The 22,378-nt window shown below is 38.3% G+C and overlaps 1 protein-coding gene across 7 annotated transcripts in view; it reads right to left on the minus strand.

The window, feature by feature from the left end:
- Nucleotides 1–22,378, minus strand: part of MECOM (MDS1 and EVI1 complex locus) — a 566,599-nt gene that overhangs the window by 310,633 nt on the left and 233,588 nt on the right. The gene's annotated exons all lie outside the window — the stretch shown is intronic.

Below are 22,378 nucleotides of genomic sequence, written 5' to 3' on the forward strand. Positions count from 1 at the left end.
TCCTATTATGCACGTGGTGCTAGTGAAGGGTCCTAGGGAGAATGGAAAGATCAGAGCTGGGTTTTAGCATGGCCACTCTGATTCAAAGAACTGGAGAAATTTAAGAAGGACGACATGCAAGGCAGATAAACTAGTCAGAGGCTATTTCAATAGTCCGTGAGAGATCACAATGGCTTTTGAAAAAAAAAAATGACAATGATGGTGGAGGATAAAGAATAAGAGAGGTTTAGGAAATAAAACAGAGTTTGGTGAGGGGGTGGTTGGGATGAAATACCCCCGATGAGCCATTATACTATACCATGAGTCGGTACATCAGTGGTCAGTAAATTCGGCCACCCTGAGGGAATGGGACCCATAGGGCATGTCAAGAGAAAGATTGGAGTACCCAGCACTAAAGTAGGAGCCCTGGACAGTCAGGAGGCAACAGGAGGATTCTGGATACTTGGAGAATGGTGGCACTATAGAACCAAGGGGCTTTTCCCTTGTTGGAAGTTCTGTAAGGTTCACAAGATCAGCAGGGGAATGGGCGAAAAAAATGTTGCTCTTGTAAGTACAAACAGAGAAAATGTCCAATAAGACATTCAAGGACATCTTCACTAGATCTGGCAGACTCTTAAGGAATGGCAATTCCATAAAAATCCTCATTCTTTCAAACTTTTAAATGTTGAACACTCTTAAGTTCCTACACTTTAAGTTGTTGGGTATGTGTTGGTAATCCTAGCTCAGGGACCTCACTTCACAAAGTGCTTGCCAGACACACAACCCCTTCCTTGTTCAATGTTGCTTGAGATGGAATTCCTAGAGAAAGGCTCCAAAACAACTCTTCATCTCAATGGTTTTGATAGGAATCTATTAGGCAGAATGAGACTTCAATGTAATTTTACCCTTACATTTGAGACCTTTGAGAAAAAAAAATAGCTTAATGCCAATAAATCTAATTTATTAGGATAATTTTTAGAATCCAATAAATGAATATACAGGAAGTCTTGAAAATCAACAGTCTCCATCCAGTGCCCTTTCCTGCTCACCCTCCAAATCCCCAGAGCATATGGGGTTGGCTCTCTGGTCCAGACATCCCTCAGCCTATATGCCTCCTTTCCCAAAAGGGGCTGGTTTGCTCGGCATTATTTACTTGTGAATTTCCTTTATGGAAAAAAAAATGGAAACAGGGAGGGGGTAGAAGTTGGATTTTATTTATTATTGTTTAACATTATTTATGATTATTTTAATTTAGGTCCAACATCCCGGGAGTCTCATTGCAATGGGTGCAATAGATACCGATAAAATAGCATCACAGTACACATACATCTATTCTTCTACTTTTTTTTACGAGTCATATTTTCTCACATGCACACAAAGCAAATCCTGTCAAATTGCAATATACTTCTAGGCATTCGGCTTTGGATTTTCATTTTAAGAAATATGAAAAGAGAACGAATGAACTAGAAGACACTTCTTTGTTTTATGGACTTACTTGTACCATCCAAAAGAGAATGACTGTAGATCTATTTAAGGGAGGGCATGGTTTTACCATCTGGTGGCCATTAAAAGTAAATAATATAATATAAAATAAAATAAAACGAGAGAGTAGGGACTCTGTATTAATTTTATATACACCTGAGTGATTAAAACACAAATCAGAAAAAAAAATGCTTCTCTTTTTAGCTTTGGAGAGTTAGAAATTTCATTTTCCCTCTGAAACAGAAAGAGGCAAATTTTAGGTACATTTTCCTTCATGATAAATATCATAAAATAAGGATTGGTAAGTTTGGTCATAATGTGTGCACACACCTAACATTTGGCTCTTTCCCTAGTTTTCTGAGAAAAAAACAAAATGGAAGATGGGCAAAAATTTGCATACTTGGCTGCCAGATTTCTTTGCTTGGGAACCAAGAAACCAAATTAGTCACTGAGCAACTCAATCTTACACAGGACCCTAGCAGACTGGTTCTGAGATCATATTGCAATAAATGCTTTTCTATAGAACTAGACACTATTCTCCTAATTCTGGAATTTTGAAACATTTTTGAAAATAACCAAAACCACATTTCTTCCTAGGTTAAAAAAAAAAAAGTTTGAAAAAAGTTGCTAAAGATATAAGGAATATATAATAAGGGCTTTATTGGTCGTCTCCCTGTAAAACCCATGCACACGCACACACACACGCAGACACACACACACACACACACACACACACATACACACCATGACAGTCTTTCCTTATTTGAAATGACAAAATCCAATCCTTCCCACAAGCCAGTGCACACAGAAGGAAGGTTGAACGGCAAACAATTCGGAAAGTTTTTAAACAATTGGTAAGGCCTACAAACAACACAAACTCAAAATAAATTGTAAATAAACTCCAAACAAACCCAGCAAAAGACAAATTAACTGAGGAGATCCAAAGCAAACAATCTAAAACTCTTTCACTGTACTGTACAGTTACTTCTTGCTCCTAGACTGTCACCTGCAGGGAATGCTGGGAAGGAAAGCCCCCCAAGTGCCGGCTGAGCTGAGGGTTTAGTCCCCCTGCAGCCTTTCATGACGCTCCCACTGCCAGGCTTCCTGGAGTCCTGCCCTGCAGACCAGAGAGCTCCAGGCACAGAAGGGCTCTGGCCACCCCGCCGGCCTGGTATTTGGCTCCTCAGTCACCCAGCACACAAGTATGATGGATGATGATGGATCACAGCCCCACCAACACCGTGTGAATTTCCCAAGGCTGTTGATTATTCTAATTGAGCCCCCAGAAGAAGCCCAGAGCTTTACAAAAGCCTCCAAGGAAACCTCCCATCTCCCTTGTCTGCCTGACACAGACCCCACTAAATAAAGCAACCTGGCCCTTATATGGCCTCCTCTCTTTGACACACAGATCTGGGCCTCCATACTCATTGTTCAGTGATATGATTTAGCCCTGAATGAATTTTTAATGAACACCCAGAGTGATAGCACAGTGGAATGGCCACTCCAGCTTCTCCCAGGGGAAGATAACAGTTTATGAATGCTATCAGGTCACAGCTTTTCTAAGGTTCTCTTGCTCTACTAGACAAGGTGGTCAGAAACATTTCTTCTCTATTGTTTAATCTCTCTGTCTCTCTCTCTCTCTCTCTCTCTCTCTCTTAGATCTTCCTTAAACCACAAAGGGTCTCTGAAAGATAAAATTCTATAGCAGATAAATAATATCATGATTAAACCTAAACTCACATAATAAAATTTATACATTGTAATAATGGAGAGTATATAAAAAAGACAAGTGTAGTACTACTTAATTTAATTGAGTTGGGGATCTTTGACTTATTCAGATCATTGTTTGCCACATAAGGTTATAATTTGTGTAGTGTAAAGAAACTTTGGTACTTGCAGAACAAGAGTTCAGTGACTACTGTTGACCTCCTGGAACATTCCAGATCAATATAGACACAAGGTATAGTACCAAATATGTCCATAAAACTCCGCATACCAGCCATATTTAGAAACGTGTATATGTAGCATAGAATGTAACCTTTTGGTCCATTTTAATGTTTGCTACGATCCCATTTTCAGTGCTTGAGTGTCTGACTCTCTTCCCACCACCCAAATATCCTGACTTGGAATTTCTTGAAATCTCTCAGAATCTGCACCAATAAATTAGAAAAAAATTTTAGTCATAGTTCTCAAGTATGGCTCCAAAATTTCTACAACAGAGGAGCTTATGGGAATGGATCTAACTGGACAAGGGTAGGGACTTTACTAAAAAATTGGGAGAGAAGGATGGAGAATGGTGAAGATTGTGTGTTGGCTTGGAAAGACTTCCTCAGCCATGGTGTGCCATTACCACCCCGACTTCGACAGTGCATTCGTGTTTACTCACCTCATACCTACCCTTAGCTTTCTTTTTTTCTGATTAGCTGTGCATCTTTAAAGACTGGAATATTCTGAAATAGTTCTTCCTAACAACTCTTAGAATATACAACCACAATCTTTATTTCGTAAATAAGAAAGGTGGATAAATAAGAACAATAGACTAGGTTTCTAGAAACCCAGATTCTGTTCCCGGCACTGCCACTAATTAACTGGGAAATTCTGAGCAAGTCTTTTCATCTCTCTGGGAATCTATTTCCTCGTCTGTAAAATTACTGAATGCAGAGAGCCCCTGGGGTCCCTTCCAGCTCATATTCTATGAATCCATCAATCTCTGAGTGATTGTGGAAGTAAATTCCTAGAAAGAGCCACATCTATATAGCATGCTTTGTACCATAATCAGCATAGCACCATGTGCATATAAATTCAAGAAAGCCATTGAAGGCTGACGAAGATAGCATTTTTAGTTTATATTATCAAGTTGGCTTAGAGAGTCAATGGGAAGATGGAAAGCAATAAAGTTTTACTTTTTACTGAATATCTACTAAGTGCCAGACTGACACAGTATTATGCATTTTACACCATTATCTTATTTAATCTCCACCCAAAGCCTTGCTGTGTAAATAGATGATAGCCCCATTTGACAGATAAAAAAACTAAGACTCAGAGAGATTGTATGTCTAACCCATGGTCCCCCACTAGATCCATTCTGCTTGGACCCAGGCATGTTGTTCTCATTCTATTTCAATTTTATTCTAATAGTTCTATCATGTCCTATAACTTACAGTATCCAAACTGTCAAAAGACAAACTCATTACAATTTGACAATAACTCCCATCTTCGTATACTTTCCAACAAGAGACTGCAGGCTCCTTGGCTTTGTTTCACTCCCTTCTGGAAAGCCCAGTTACCTAAGAGCCAACTTCAGCTACTTCTCTAAATCAGGGCTTACTCATGTTTTGTATGATAATTAAGACTACTTTATTAAAACATCACAAGAGGGGCGCCTGGGTGGCGCAGTCGGTTGAGTGTCCGACTTCAGCCAGGTCACGATCTCGCGGTCCGTGAGTTCGAGCCCCGCGTCAGGCTCTGGGCTGATGGCTCAGAGCCTGGAGCCTGTTTCCGATTCTGTGTCTCCCTCTCTCTCTGCCCCTCCCCCGTTCATGCTCTGTCTCTCTCTGTCCCAAAAATAAATAAACGTTGAAAAAAACAAACAAACAAAAAAAAAACATCACAAGAATTTAGAGCAAAAGCTAGTCATCACTGATAATCTTACCAGTTCACAAAAATCATTTTTGAAATTATTATCACCGTGATACCTGTAATTCTTATTTTGCTCAGCTTCTAGATTGAAATAGAAGCAACAACAAAATGTATTCTTGACATATTGGCACTTTTGTTGAGAAAGGCTTGTATCTCAGACACCTCGAACTCATTACAAAACATTTCACCCTATGAAATCCAAAATAATGACTTGAGAGGCTATTTTTACTTATGATTTCAGTTTGGAATGAGGAAAATAAATAAATACATACATACATACATAAATAACTGTATGGAAACACTTACATACCTATATTATAATTTCTACAGATGTGATAAGGAAGATATTTGGGCATTAGGTGAGCTTTTATATTGTTCTATATAGTCACATCTCCATCCCTCAGACTTTTCTTCATGGGAGTCCATGTCCTGACAGTGAGCTGGATTGCTGTGACACAGACATGCAAAACCCAGGTTTGAATCTCTTTATTTATTGGTCTCAGAAATTGACCATGTTTGGGAAAAGTCCAAGATTTGGAGATCTGCACCCAACTCTGTTTAACAACTCCGTTAAAATCAAAGAGCAGGATACAGTGTGATTTCCATTGCTTCAGTCAGAGTCTGTGAGATGCCAATATTCTGCATATCTTCAAAGAGCAGAATCTGTCTCCAAAAACCGTACAAAATAGCGCACTACAAAGGAAAACCCTTCAAGATCTTTGCTATTGAACTGGGACCAGAAATAAGAGGAAAACCTCTGAGAACAGTATAAAAATGACAGATATAAGAGAAGGCCAAGCATGCCACGAAATGAGAGACTTTTTGCTGACAGATGAGCACCTTTGAACTCTAACCCAATAAAAGAATTAGCACTCCTAATGTATAATCAGTACAGCAAGCAAAATATGTCAACACACGATAGGCAGGATAATCAATTGACATGTAAGGTAGGAAACAGGCAGACTAAATAGCAACCCAGTCCCACTGAGCCAGACAGCCCTTTCCTGCTCCTTAAATGTCTCATCCCGCAGGGATGAGGAAATTAATATGCAATAAGGGAAAACCCCTAACAAGTAAAACAACAGAGCAAGGCTTAAGAGTCCTCATTACAAAATGACTTAGGATTCCCAAAACTGAGAATCTTGACGTTTTTATTTTTCTTAGATGTGTTCTAAGGGTCTTTCTCTAGTCAGATAATAGAAACTTTGAAATTATCAACCACAGCCTTATACTTTATTCTCTCTTCCAATGAAGATTTCAGAAATTTTTTAAAAAGGCGCAGGAACTATGGACATAAACAGAGCTGACTTTTAATCCTGGTTAGCTCTATGCTAACCACTGACCTCAGGTAAGTAATTTAACCAGGCTGGGCCTCAGGTCTGTATTCATCTGTATAGACAGAGGAATGGCACTTTTTAAAGGAGGTTTTATAAAAATTAAAAGAAACAGAAGAGGTAAAATGCCTTCAGTAGCACCTAAAGTGGGTAGGCAGTTATATTCAACAAAGGTTTAGAGTTGGCAATTCTCCTTGTAACATAGTGCTTTGACCCCTGTGAGCCCTCAAGAAATGTGTTGGTGCCCTCATATATTAAATAACAAACTCACAGGCAAAAACAGAATAGTGTAGTTTCAGACATGCATGGGGGTGGAATGGGGATATCCCAGGTTTGAACTCCCTATCTACCATATATTAGCTATGTGGCAATGGGAGACCAGCCAATCTCTGGGTCACCCAGTCAACTCCTTTGTAAAGCTGGACCAGTAGTACCTCACCAACCTGTAGGTCCCAGCTGAGAAGAGTGACTCACAGTTCCTTTTAGGTTTACGTCAATAAAGGCAAATTATTCCATTGCTGGTTTATTTGTCTCATGTACCAACTTGACAAAACCCAAAAGAAATCATTTCAATCCCTTCAGGAATCCAGAAATGACTCCTTTGTTTCATTTTGCTTGCGTTTTTTCCATTTTTTCTAAACGAGAATCACTACTGTTCTCTGCATAACACCATGTAGCAAGCCTGCAAGATTTTTCACGGTGTTTTGCACGGCTGTTGGGAGAAATTGTTTAAAAGAATCCTCCCAACCTAGCTTGCTCCAAATCACAGGTGTGTCTATTTTGTAATAGCTTCCACTCACGCCACCTATAGTTCAAGATGCCACCTGCTTTAAACTGGATAGCTCTATGTTACGCAATCTTTTATTTTTCACTTATTTTATTTTAAACACATTTGCTGCCCAAACAGATGCGCCGCAAGAATGGCCATTCAAACTAGGCATTTTTAACCCTCAGAACTGAACTCTCGTGATTTCGGCAGCACTTTAAAGGGCAATTTTCTTCACTGACCACGGCAAATGCTGTGTGAATTGGTTAACGGTTTTTCTTTAAGGTTCATGAGACAGAAGAGCATCCCTCCTGCCGCAGCTAGGCTCACATTTATCCTTTAAAAACCACTCGGAGGAAAGGAACTTAATATCAGAGAAATAGAAATATTGTGAGGTTTTCTAAACAACCACTTAACCTTAATCTTGTGAGAAGAAAATTCTCTTCTCCGATATGCATGGATATAGACAAATTCAGACATTCTGGTTTTTATCATTCACTGGTACTACAGCTACAAAAATGAAATCTGAGGCCTAATTTGCCTTAGAATTCAGAAACTGAGGCGCTTTCAGACAGCAACAATCAGTCATTTTTCACGTTTATTTTCCATGCATATAGGACACACCATTCCGCCATCAACATGTCAGACAAAATCGAAAATGGCTTAGCACAAAACTTACCCAAAGAATGACCACCAGAGAAAGAGTTGTGACAAAACAACCATGCTAAAATAGTACTTTAACTTGAATTATATTTGCATTAATTTGTTTCCTAATACTTTTGGAGAACTTTGTGGAGAAAAGACTGGGCTTTTGTCTGGTAGTTTTTGAAATATCAAATGTTTGTCGTCCATCAGCTATCCCTTCTTGAAAGTGACAGTGTGATAGAATAAAGGCCAACTTTTGTTTTGGAATCTCAATGACATAGCATTTGGCAGCTTACGAGACCTGTTCTCATTTATTGTGTCCTTTGTACACTGATGCCTACTTATAAGGAAGGGCAATAAGGGAGGCCCATGGCAATGTCTCAACTTCTTCCCCCAGAGACTGAGACCCCATGGTTTCTGTAACATAGAGCATGAGTAATACTCATCAGAGAAGAGAAGAAACGTGCTAGACAAATAAGAAACATCATTTGACACTTCTCTTCCACATTTAACAAGCTAAGTGAGTTGTGGAATTCTGCCGAGAGCGAATAAGTATCTCATCACAAACTAGATTGAACCAGTCCCATCTGTTGAGCCCTTTCAAACACAGTCTCCCCTTTCTTTTGATAATATTTGGATTATTTTAGAGTTCTTTAAATGTTTTCCATGAACTCACAGAACAGTTATTTCAGGACGATAGAACTGACATACAAAACGTGGTCACTATTTTATCTTATCTTCTGCTAAGCTGTCTAATTTTGAGCAAAAATTAAAAGAACCTGCCTGCTGTCACAAAAACATGAAATGCTTCGTCTTTTCTTTAGATAAAATCAGTGACAGTGATGAACTGTAATCACAGCTCTTGCCCATTCTTCTCTACTCATCCTAGCAATCTTGTTCGCCTCTACATAAATATGTACGTACACATATGTGGGTCTGTGCATATATGTCCCTGTACATGAATATCTATGTGTGTGTATATACGTGCCTCTCCATGAATATGTACACACACATATGTGTGTATATATGTGCCTCTCCGTGAATATATACCTACACATATATGTGTGTATCTGTGTGTACATGAATAGGTACATACACATATGTGTGCCTCTATATGTATATATACATACATGTGTGTGTCTGTGTATATGTGTGCTTCTACATGAATATATACACACATAGATGTTTGTCTGTATGTGTATGTCACCCTAGAAGTTCTACTTTCAATTTATAGTAAACCTGGTACATTTTCATTTCTATTCTTTAAAAAAAAATGTGGAAAGCAAGCTTTATTTTTTTCAGGATGAAACCAATAAAATACATGCAAATTTCTGAAGACTTTAGTAAGAGAAATTGGGCCATTTCCATTTTCATTTTCCAGAAGACACTGATGCCAGAAGAAAAAAAAAAAAGTTTGGCAAAGCTCTTTTCTTTCTAAGCACTAAGAAAAAAGATGATCATAAAACCAAAAAGAAAGGTATTGTTCTCCAAAAGAATCCAGATCCCAAACTAACCTCAAGCAGAAGTGTTTATAAAAAGGACTTTCTTCCAATTCTCCCTATTTGATAGTGTAGACTATAGAAAAATCCTTCTGTGAAGAGAATCCCTTTATCACAGACTCAGTGGGCAAGTTAAAACCCACAGCATTGCACTGTGAATTTCCCTCCTTGACTACATGATGAAGGAGGAGGTGTGTGCCTGGTTCCCCGACATCAACACTGTGACAGGGCTCCACTGTTCCAAATTACACATTGTCGCTGTAGGTGGCATTTCTAACACAAGAAGGATGCCCTCTGCTGAAGTACGATAGTACCCAAAAGTTGCAAGGTCAGATGTGCCCTCCATAGCTTCTGGAAATATTTATGCTAAAGAATTTCTTTGGGCTATTTTTGTGACAGTGATCTCACTCTTGAAGACCCATGCTGTTTTCCACAAAAGAAGATGCTGTTGCCTGTGTTTCTCACTTAGCTTCTGTGACACTCCTTTGGCGATACCATGGGTATGCCATCAGAATCATACCAGACAAATGCTCCTGACGGCGGGGGGGCTATCAGTTTTCACAGCACGTTTTTTGCCCTGCAGCTGACAAGGAAAATAAACGTCTTCCAAGGAAAATGAAGGCAAATGCCAAAATGTCTCATCGATTCCCAGTCAAAACCCCATTTTAAATATTAATTATGATAATGTTTGACTTTTAAAAGAAAGGCAAAAAAAGAAAAGTTTGAGTTTAGCATCAGGAACTTGAGGAACATTATGATCTCAACAATGTGATGTAACGGAAATATACAGGAATGTCACTAATCTTGGTTTGTGGCTTTCCCCAGGACTGGAACAACCTCTCAACTCAGGGCAGGTCAGAGATTTTCTCTTTAAAAAGTTTCAGTTGTTGGGGGGCACCTGGGTGGCTCAGTCAGTTGAGCTTCCGACTTTGGCTCAGGTCATGATCTCGCAGTTTGTGAGTTCAAGCCCCACATCAGGCTCTGTGCTGTCAGAACAGAGCCCACTTTGGATCCTCTGTCACCCTCTCTCTGCCCCTCCCCCACTTGCACTCTTTCAAAAATAAATAAACATTTTTTTAAAGTTCCAAGTGTTCAGTTCAGTAACTATTGGATTTCACCTGCAGAAATACCATCTACTATTCAACACTTATTTTTGTGTCTTATTTGCAGTCAAGAAAACACCAGTGACTTTAAAACCTCTACGCTTTATTCAAATGGTTTTAGAGAAAAAAATAAAACCAGGTTACCCTGACGAAAACATATGGTAGTTACAATGAAATAGTAAAAACAGTAGCAGCCACAGGAAAACCAGAGACACCTCTGGGAAAGGTTGGTCCTGAGCCCAGCAGGGAATGCATGAAAGGTGATGGGTTCCAGGAAGCAGACCAGAAATCCAATGGGGCTGAGAGGCCAACAGGAACTTGGGTTTGTCAAGCAAGACAGAAATGCTGCTGGAGGCCAATTGCCACCTGTGCTCTCTAAAGGAGGTGAAAAGAGACAATGGCAGAATAGTTCAAGAAATCCTGTGGCAATTCATAAGCAAGAAAAAGAAAATGGGCTTTCTTTCAACGTTTTTATTTTTTTTTTTATTTTTGGGACAGAGAGAGACAGAGCATGAACGGGGGAGGGGCAGAGAGAGAGGGAGACACAGAATCGGAAACAGGCTCCAGGCTCTGAGCCATCAGCCCAGAGCCTGACGCGGGGCTCGAACTCACGGACAGCGAGATCGTGACCTGGCTGAAGTCGGACGCTTAACCGACTGCGCCACCCAGGCGCCCCGAAAATGGGCTTTCTTAAACAGGTGTTTCGATAACTGTCACAAGCGTTTTTCGTTTGCGTGTGAACACTTCCCAATTCTGGTATTTGTTTTTAACCCTGCCTCTTATAAGCAAAAAGCAAAAGCTAACCACGTATAGGGTATTTTCTCTGTAAAAAAAAAATGATAACAATTTTATTAGGGGGAGAAACGCACAAGCGAATGGATGGCGCATGTTTTAAGTTGCCAATACGTGATGACGGGTGTGAGGATTTGAGGTTTTATCTTTAAGCACCACCAAGTGAATGTGAGTAATTCAAAATGTCAGCATAGGAACCAAGAAGAGTTCGTTAAACCAGAGAGAGGCCACCTTGCACCTCACCCATTAAACTCAGGAATAGAAACATCCTTGTAATCCACCTGTTTCTTCCTTCAGTATGAGCAAATTGAACCCTTCTCTTTTAGTAACAACATATGCTTAAGGCAACAAAACCAAGAATCAGAAGTGACCCACAGAGTCATCACATTTGATCCTCTCTTAACAACTGGAGCCTAAAATGATAGAACGATAGCAGGCATCAAATGCAAACCTCCCATTTTTCAAGTTCGTGATCTCTCCACCCATCAACAACTCTTAAGCAAGTTCAACCGTCGTCCCAGGCATAATGAAAATGATGTCCTAGCAAGAGCCCAGGCCTGGGAAGCATGGGACCTGGGTACTGGCTCTAGCCGGTACAACAAATCCTCAATGGCTACATCTTTAACCTCTCATAGTAAGTAAGCTGGACATTCTCCTTCCAATTCTAAGAATCCTTGAGTGTGAAATTTGAATTATGGGGGAAATGTTGAAAATGAAGAAATAAAAGAAACCATGGCAGTGGCTTCTTCCTGTCTGAGCAACTCAGTGACTAGCAAACACATTTCCTCATGAGATGCTGGTCCGCAGGACTAAGGCAAGGCATTTTGCTCCAAGGAAAGAATTATAGGTAATGCAAATGGAGAAGAGAGTCCCCCTTCTTTGGTTCAACTATGAATCACTTTCAAGGAATCGGCTGACCACATGACTCCATTTTCAGCTCCAATTTCTCCCAAGAATGAAGAATTTGCAACTTACAAACCAAGCACGTAATTCCTAAGAACATACCATTTTAACACAAGATTGTCACTAAAAAGCTACATGAAGATGCTTTAACTGGAAAAGAACACGCACTTGAAACAAAATAGGTACGTATAGAGGAACCTTAAAGATAACCAAAATAAAGAGTATTTCTCAAATGTTCCATTGAATACGATTTTATGCAGGGTATGTTTTCATCTCTTATAAAAGATCTTAACATCCCATGGAATAATATAGTAGGCAGATTTGGCCATGATGGCGGAATACAGTATTTTTCTTGTAACTACATCTCCCATGAAGTCACTGCAGTCATGACAAACTCTGATCCTGCTGGAATGAGGTTCAGAAAACTGACTGAGAGGCAGTACATGGTTTAGCAAGAAGAGTTATATTACATGACACAGTCAGGAAACAGGCTAAGGTTTCTAGATTCTTCAGGGCTACACTATTAGATTCTGATGGCTTTGAAGTGTTGATCATTTACTCTGAATTCTCTTCTTAAAATGCATTATCTTCTTCCCTGCTCATTTCTGTGAGTACAATTATTGCACATGTTAGATCATAGCTGCTTTAGGACATCACTGAGGAATGTGGAGTTGTTTGCCTTACAATGTATTTTCAGATTGTTGTGCTGTTTATAGATAGAATTTCTGCTTTCTTCCCCTAAGTCCATTGCCAATCTCCTCTACCAGCTGGTCAGTGGTCCTTGTCGATAAGCCCAATTCTTGCCATCTTTTTAGTGCTTTTTACATGGTGCTGTGATTGCTTCTCTGCTTCTTAAGTCCTATGTTCTCTCTTGCTTTTCTTTGATCCCATAGTTTCTTCTTGCTGCTTGCTTGCACTGCCCTGTTTATAAAGCCTAGGCTAAACAGTGAGAATGTTCCTTTCTTCTGTTTAACAAACCAACCAATTACAGTATGTATTTCAAAAGCAAAAAGTCTTTGCTTCTTTCTTCTTTGTGTTTACAATTCTTCTCTGAATTAAGGTTGAAAGATGTCACTGCTCAGACTCAGAAATTCTCAGGCATTTCTAAGTTAACAACTTCTCCAGAGGATAAGAGGGGGATCTGAGCATTAACTAGATGGATATGATTAAACTTCTCTTTTCTCTAACACAGATTATCTACAATAATCCAAGCAAGAATCTAGGTTTCTTAGGAAGAATAAGCATGCAGTAAAGAACCAGGCAATTAACTTTTTGTAAAGAACCTGGACAATCTTACAAGGAAGAAAATTTATGCCTCATGATATTATATTTTGTGTAGTGTGAACATATAAAAATTATAAGTATTTTATTTTGCCTTTTATATCGGTTTCCATTTAAAAAAATAAATGTTTTCTTAGTTACAAGTAGAAGGCTTCTTTATACCAATAAATATTTCCAATTCTTTGTTTGAAAGTCAGAGTGATAGCTGAGACATCTCTTTGTTACTTCACTTGTTGCCCAAGTTGCTTAGTGTGACATTAGAACTTATCAGGAATTAGAGTAATAATGAAGAGAAAACTGATGTGTTTTGATAATAGAATATGGATGAATGTCATGATCATTTACATTTCCAAATGGTGCCTCATATAATCAAAGCCCAAGTTGAGTATCAAATATGGATACAATGGGCATATGTATATATATATATGTGTGTGTATATATATATACACACACATATATATATATTCAACTGAATTTATGCCAGCAACACAATATTGTTCCCAAAGTAAAGCAAACCACAGAGAAAGAGTAAATTTTCTTTTCATAAGTACAAAACTTCAAACTTGCTCATTTCTTTTCCTTGAGCTAGAACCCAAAAGCCTTTGCCCAACATTCTAGATCACATTCTTCTACATAAGAAATTTGACTCCATAAGATTGAGTCAAAACAGAAAGATATTCTCATTTTTAAGGCTTAGGACACTAAAACCTCTGCCCTACAAATTAAATTTGACTTTTAGCAAACCTTTGACTACCCAGGCCTTCTAATACATCAATGTGTATTAAATAAAACCTAAACCATATGACCCAGTGAAAATGCATGGACTTTACAGTCAGAAATCCTCACTTTATATCCAAGCTCTATCATCCACAAGCATACAATCTTGGACAATTTACTTTAGCTCATTGGCTCTCTATACCTTTTTGTATAAAATAAAATACCATCCATCTTGTTGTAGAGCTTGAAAATAAGAGGCTTGGCACAATACAGAGAAAGTACACAATAAATTATAACCATTATCATCATGTTCATGTTTAAAGAGTGCTCTCGTGAGCAGAGGAGATAACTAAGGTGGGATCATGAGTCTTTGATCTATATGCTTTAACAGCACTTCTTAAACTGCAATGTACAGAGATCTTATAAAAATTCAAGTTCCAATTCAGTGGATCCAGGAGGGGGTAGGACCTGAGATTCTGTATTTCTAACAAGCTCCTAGAAGATTCTAACACTGTTGCTCTGTAGACCATGCTGTCAATAGCAAGGCTCACTATGAATCTGGACACTATGAATTGTCACAACATAATTAATTTGTAGAAGACAAAAGTTTCTTACAGGAAGATTTCATATATGCAGGTACCAACAGAAGAAGAAAGATAGAAAAATGCACCTCCCAGGAGCCAAGCAACCTCTTCAGGTTTCAGGGAAACAAAGCATCTGCCTAAAGTTCCTCTCCATTAAAATTTTTATGTTTCCTTAGCACTTGTAACCATACTTACTCAACTTCAAATTTTCTGATTATCCTGTAAAGGGGGAACTACCTAGGAATCCTTGCAGACATTTAGAAGCAGCGAATGGGAAATCTCACTCAGTTTTGGGAGATGAGTATTATGGACAAAATGTTTGTGCCCCACCCCCAAATATGTATGTTGAAGGTCCTAACCCCCAATGTGATAGTATTTGGAGATGGGACCTTCGGGACGTAATTAGGTTTTGATAAGGTTATGAGGGTAATGCCCTTCTGATGGTATTAGTGCTCTTGCAAGAAAAAGAAGAGACACAGAGCTCTTTCTCCTTCCATCATGTGAGGGCACAGCAAGAAGGCAGTCATCTGTAAGCCAGAAAGAGCTCTTACCAGGACATAACAATGCTGGCATCCTGATACTGAACTTCCTAATTCCTAGAACTGTGGTAAATGTCTGTTATTTAAAGCCCCTGGGTCTGTGATGTTTTGTTACAGCAGCTAGCTCGAGCTGACTAATACAACGAGATTACTATACAAAAAAATCATTGAAACTAATCGTTCAGATTTATCTTTGATGGGATTGTTTTGTAAAAATCTTTGACATTAATGAGAATTTTTGAGCATTGTTCCTAGTAAGATACTTTAGCAATAGCAAGAACCTGAGGGAGTCACCAAGATAACTCCATCACATTTCAGATGAGGAAGCTGAGGTCCAGAGGAAGCTCATGACTTATCAAAGCTCACTAGTATCATCCAAGCAAAAACAGAGTCAGTTCTCCTAAGTCCCACTCAAGATGTCTCCTAAGTTTTGAATACTTCTTTTCTGACATGGAATCCTCATTATGCTTAATAATTAAGTCATCATTAATTACCAGAGAGGTAATATTTAACCCTGAACCCAAAACCAAGCTGGGATATATGTAGAAGACAAATGGGCCCTGACATAGTCAGATGATATTTACCTGGTTTCCAATGGTCCCAGAGATTTAGTCTGAGATGCAAACAAGCCAAAAAATGTACTTTCCTTCCTCTGCCAGAATTTATAGTCAAATGCTTAAAGCTTCCATTAAGCCCATGACATTTCATCATCTTCTCAACAGTACTGTAGTTATTCCAATTGAAATAAAGAAAAACTCACTGTTCTGGGAGACCACCTCCTGTAGGACTAGCTCAAGAGCTCAATTTCTTATTTTGATCTTGAAAACTAAGACAAGCATCTTCAAGACTGCTGAGGTTTCTTCAAATTCCTACCATGCAAAGACCATGATGCTCTGGTTTAGGAGCTGAAAATAGCATCCTTTCAGTGGCATAGCTAAACCCTCCATCTGATTTTATGGTAGTAAAACTTCAGGATGGCTTTCAAAGTCTTTCTGATCTGACTAGCGGTACATTCTCTAAGTCTACCACGACTTCCGGAACAAGTTGGCGGTCAATCTCCAGTTAGTCTAAAAAAGTCACGGCTCATGACCCTTGTGATCAGAGACCTCGAAGACGTGATTGTACAAACCTCCATCTTCACCATGATGTGAAAGAAGACGGTTGTTCTTCTGAAGGGTACACAATGTGAAACATGACTGGCAAGTTTTCTCCATAAACAGAACAAATCTGTCCCTCACAGAGCTGCCTTTATTTAAGCAAGACATTTGCAAAGCTTAGCGTCTCCTTGAATCTATTAGAAACCCTTCCCTGAGTGAGGAAACAGACATTGTAAATGAACCATGACTCAGAAACCCCCTTGTACCAGAAAATATCCTACAGATTCCAGAAGCATTTTACGTTCTGTCTATTTTCCTGACATACTAGTTCTAACTATCTGATTCATTTATTTTTTGTTTAATGCTTTAACCAGTTTCTGTAGATTATTACAGTCAAACAAGTGACTTCTTTCAGGGTTAGTTTTTTTTTTTTTCTCTTTCTGACTTTGGAAGAGTTTCAGATTCAGTTGAAGGAAAGGCTCTGTTACACACTACAGAAACACCCAAACCATATATTCAACTTAGCTACAATAAGAAAAGCCAGGCCCAGATGTCCTCAGCTAAACAGAAGAAAAGTAGGAAAATTAAAATTTAGTGTTCATTTGCACAAACTCCTTACTTGCATACCTCAGATAACCAGTTGGAATCAATAAAGATTTATAAGCTTACAGAAAAAACCTAATTCTCCTATCTCAGAGGACCTTGCAATACTTCCAAATTTTTATACCCTACACGAACAATTTAGACGGCACCAGACTAACTCCTCAATTCAGAGACAAAAATGTGCATTCCCTTGCCTTTTCCAGTAAAAAACAAAACCGTGAATCATGAACTCAAGTTGCCCATGCACATAACCTGCATTTAACATACAGGTAGTTTCTCAAATTCTATCCAGATATGACTCAGAGTTGTTAATATGAATCAAAAATTTTTAAATAATTATGAACTTTGATCCAGAAACTCCATTTCTAGAAATAAGATGATGCATGAAAATGTATCTAATGAAGAAAAAAATCACACATAATATTTGTTGAGCATTTATTATGAAGCAGGCACTGTCCTATGACTTTATATCCAGTGTCTAAGTGCAGCCCTGTGAGGTGGGTCCTATCACTATATCCACATTAAAGCTGAGGAAATGGAAGTTTTGAAAAGGTACCTTGGTCAAAGAGTAATCGATGGGCATATTTGAAAGCCCCACTCCTAACCACTCTACTGTACTGTGTGTGAGCATTACAGCATTATTTATAAAAATGAAAAATCTTGGCGATCAAATGTCCAACAATGAAAGCTTTGGGGAAATAAACACAAAGGAATTCAATGCAGCCATATATTGAAAAAGAATAGCATTATACAGTATGAGAAAACGTTTGTAATATATTGAGTAAAAAAATAAAGCACGTTTTCAAAACAGATAGAGAAATGCCCTTTTGGTCACATAAGACTTGTACAAAGGACAAAAGATGAAAATATAACACACCCCAAATGTTGAAACTGGTTATCTCTGATGATAAGCTTATGTGTAATATTTTCCTTTATTTTTTTGCATTTTTAACAATATTCTACAATAAATATTGCAGAAACACATTTCCATTTGAAAAATCAGTTAATAAAATGGCAACCATTACCTAGTCAAGCCCCCAATCATGGCTCTGCTAACACAAAAATATCATTTTGACTAAGTTGGTTCCATCCATTGGAGCACAGATATTTTTTAAAGACCATGTGAAAACTTCAGCTAAAAGATTTTAATAATCTTATAAGAAAAGAAGTCATTAGCATTTTTCTGATGATTCTGCCACGTAAGTGCATGCTCCCTGGGGAGAACTTGGGGACACAGTTCTACATGAAATGCATTTCATGTCTTCAGGCACAACTGAAACTCAAACAGAGCATGACTTCAAGATGATGGGCACCTAGACAGAAAAAAAGGAACCTCCCATGCTCGTGCACATCACCAGGAGATTGGTAAATGTCATCAGTGTGTTCACAGCACATGCCTGAATCTTCCAAACATGGTCGTAAATTAGTGTTCACCCTCCATCCTTCTCAGTTCACTCATGCTGAAAAGTGTTTTTCACCTTTTTAAATCCACCTGATTTGAAGTAAATGAACAGTTTTCTGCACTAATAGCATGAAATATATGAAAGCCAGTTTATAGCAGTCATAAGTTTAGTAATTACTGAAGTAAAAGGGCTAGAGGAGTAATTATAGTTAATCTGAGATTAATTGAGCTGCACATGGAACAGAAAATTGTGCAATACAGTCTTAGAGAATCTTTCTTCCAAATGTGAAACCGTAAAATGTTGATATCATGTAACTATCCAGTTAGTAACATAAGGCAAGTGGAAAATGAATGTGGGAAAAAGAGACCCAATTAATGAATGCCTACTCTGTGTCAGACACTACACATAGATATATATATATTAAATCTTTGTGACAACTTTGGTGGGTAGAAATTAATTAACCTCAAATCTATGGACATTGAGAACCAGAGATCTATACTCAGTGTCTATGTTCTTCTCACTGGGCCACATTTCTTAAATAACAATACAGGAGAGAGTTTCTCAAGGTGTGAACCCCTTTCTTGAGTCCTTTTTAACTTAGTTTTTTTCCTCAGTATTTGCTTTTCCTCAGACATTACATAAATATTAATACATATACCTTTAAACTTTTCTGCTTGTCTTCAATCAAAATCATGATGTTAAAACGCACACTATCGTATAAAGTCACAGAGCTCTGCTAGTCTCTGTTTCCTTTATCAAATGTTATTCTTTTTATTCTTAATGCAGTATAATAACCTTGTATTTTTGTCAAGGTAAAAGATTTTCACTTCATTTGGAGGTCTGAGTAGTTAACAATGTCCAAGAAAAAAAGTGCCATGAATACTATATACACATATTTCTATACACTTATTCTCAATATAAAAGAAAAAAAAAATCTTCAGCTATTCAAAAGAAATTCACTATAAACACAAATGATAGAGCTGAATCCTGTTAATTTGGCTGTTAAAAGGACGGCAACTTTGTGTTCACCAAAGAATCTAAGTGAATCTGACATGGTAAGCTAATAGACATCTCAATTCAGGTGGGAGTATACCTCACTGTGAGTTATTTGTAGCAACATCTTGAACAAAATATAGAACAGGCAAAGAATATTTATTAAAATAAAAGCATTGTGGCATTGTATCAGAAAGGAGTTTAGGGATTATTACTATCTTTTCTACCTTTGTGAATCCTTTTCAGGGCAAAATATGTGTGCTTGAAAAGTATCTGATGTGTTTCTTAAATTCCACATATGAGTGAAATCATATGATATCTGTCTTTTTCTGACTGACTTATTTCAGTTAGCATAAGACACTCTAGTTCCACCCATTTTGTTGCAAATGGCAAGGTTTCGTTCTTTTTGATCATTGAATAATATTCCATGGTGTATATATACCACATGTTCTTTATCCATTCATCAGTGGAATTTAAGAAACACAACAGATGAACACAAGGGAAGGGAAGGAAAAATAAGATAAAAACAAAGAGGGAGGCAAACCATAAGAGACTTAAATACAGAGAACAAACTGAGGGTTACTGGAGGGGAGATGGGTGGGGGACTGGGCTAAATGGATAATGGGCATTAAGGAAGACACTTGTTGGGATGAGCACTGGGTGTTTTATGGTGGTGATGAATCACTGGGTTCTACTTCTGAAACCAATACTACATTGTATGTTAACAAACTTGACTCAAATTTTAAAAAATCATAGGAAGGAAGGAAGGAAGGAAGGAAGGAAGGAAGGAAGGAAGGAAGGAAGGAAGGAAGAAATGTACCTGCAGTAGCAACTAAAGACAGAAAGAAATCAATGAAGAGGTGAATCAAATTGTTATGTGCGGAATTGTGTACACCCCCAGTACCTTAGGATGCGACTGTATTTGGACAATAGGATCTTTAAAGAGGTAATTAAGTTCCAAATGAGGTCATTGAAGTGGGCACTAATCCAATGTCTTTATAAGAAGAGAAGATTAGGGCACAGAAAGTAAGCATGCACTATGGAAAGACTACCCAAGGACACAACAAGAAGGTGAACATATATCTGCAAGCCAATGAGAGAGGCCCTCAGAAGAAATCAAATCTGTTGGCACCTTGATCCTGGACTTTTAGCCTTCAGAACTGTGAGAAAATAGATTTCTGTTGGTGAGCCACTCAGTCTGTGGTGCTTTAGTATGGCAGCCTTAGCAAATTAGTACACAAATCTCAGAATTTTGGAGAATATACCAATGAAGCGGTAATAGCTATACTGCAGTTTTTTTGTGTTTGCAAAATATTTTTTTAGCTTGCATTATTTCTTTACAAACAAAACTCTTAAGGCTTTTATCTACTTTTTTATACCAACAAACTAAAGCAGCGAGTGATTTTGCATGAAAAGGCATTGGAATCAAAGGCAGAAACCGGCGCTGGGCCCAACGTTTCACCCTGCCACCGCCTGGAAGGCTAGATGCCAGGTACTGGGAGAGGATAAAGGTAAAAAGAAGATGCAAGAAAAATGAAGAGAGATCCTGCTTTCAAGAAGCTCACAGTGTAGGGGAGGAGCCAAACAATTGGATAACTAAAACACAAAGCCAAAAATTGAAGTGTGTGGTATAAACAACAGACAGAGTATAATTAATGTCAACCAACTAAAGACATCTGAGAGGGGCCCCTGGGTGGCTCAGTCGGTTAAGCATCCGACTCTTGGTTTCAGCTCAGGTCATGATCTCATGGTTTATGGGTTTGAGTCCTGCATCAGGAGCTGCATTAACAGTGCAGAGCCTGCTTGGGAGTCTCTCCCTGTCTTCCTCTCTCTCTGCCCCTCCCCTGTTCTCTCTCTCTCTCTCTCTCTCTCTCTCTCCATTTCTCTCAAAATAAAGAAACTTAAAAAAAAAAAAAGAAGACATCTGAAAGGTATGTCTGTAAAATGAGACACTGAAGTCAACTATAAAGAAAGCCCTTTGTAAGTACAGATTTCTATGACTCTAAAATCTCTTCTGTAAGTGACTGCCAGTTAATAATAGCCAAAATGACAAATCAAAATGCTTGATCAAATTTGCTATATTAGCTTTTCCTGATATTTCAGCTATAAGATCCCAAAACTGCTAAGGAGTCAATCAGGACTCCTATCAAACCACTGTGTGTGTGTGTGTGTGTGTGTGTGTGCACGCACCATCCATCTGTCTTAGGGCTCTTAGGGGTGATACTGAAAAAATTCCATTTCCATTATAAAAATAATTTTTTAGTAAAAATAATAGATCACATTGACCCAATTTAGTCTAAGCAGTGAATTCAAAATTGAATTAAGCTCCAAAGGGGAGGGAGTGTATCTATCTTATTCTTCATCACAAACTCAGCCTAGCACAGTATCCAGCATATAGCACATGTTCAACAAATATTTGCTGCATGGATGGATAAACTTGTTTTCTATCGGATAATAGAAAAGTAGATGAATGTTTTAGTTAACAGGTTGAATGGATTTGGCATTATATGATTTGGGCTCTAGGTCCTTCCACATACAAAAGTTGCATAAGCTACACTGTGTCACTGTGCCTTTCGGTCTCCTTGTCATTTTTGCTCAAATAAAGCCAGCGACACCAACATTTCTCTATATCAGTGGATTGTTGTGAAGGTCAAATAAGATCATGCACATGAAAACTCCTCACAAACAAAGTCAGAGGAATGACACAAGGAAATGCACAGTTAGATGGTCTGGATGTTGCAGAGTCCCACTGTCCCTCTTGCAGCTCGAAATTCAGAGATGCAGTTTAACTGGTGCCTTGCAGACTTCAAAAGGGCACTTACTATGAAAGAAAAAAAAAGCCTGGAAAAATAAGTAAGAATGGCACGAGTTTAAAAAAAATCAGAAGTGAAAGTCCATTGATGGCTGTTCCAGCAAGATCCTCCTTTGAACAATAAGTGCATCCCATTCATGAAACTAGCTAAAAGTAATTTGTTTTTCAATAAATCCTCATTTCCAATATTCTGGATGGCCTCTGGCA

Source organism: Puma concolor, chromosome C2, assembly GCF_028749965.1.
Source record: "Puma concolor isolate L17-30 chromosome C2, mPumCon1.1.hap2, whole genome shotgun sequence".
Lineage (NCBI taxonomy): Eukaryota > Metazoa > Chordata > Mammalia > Carnivora > Felidae > Puma > Puma concolor.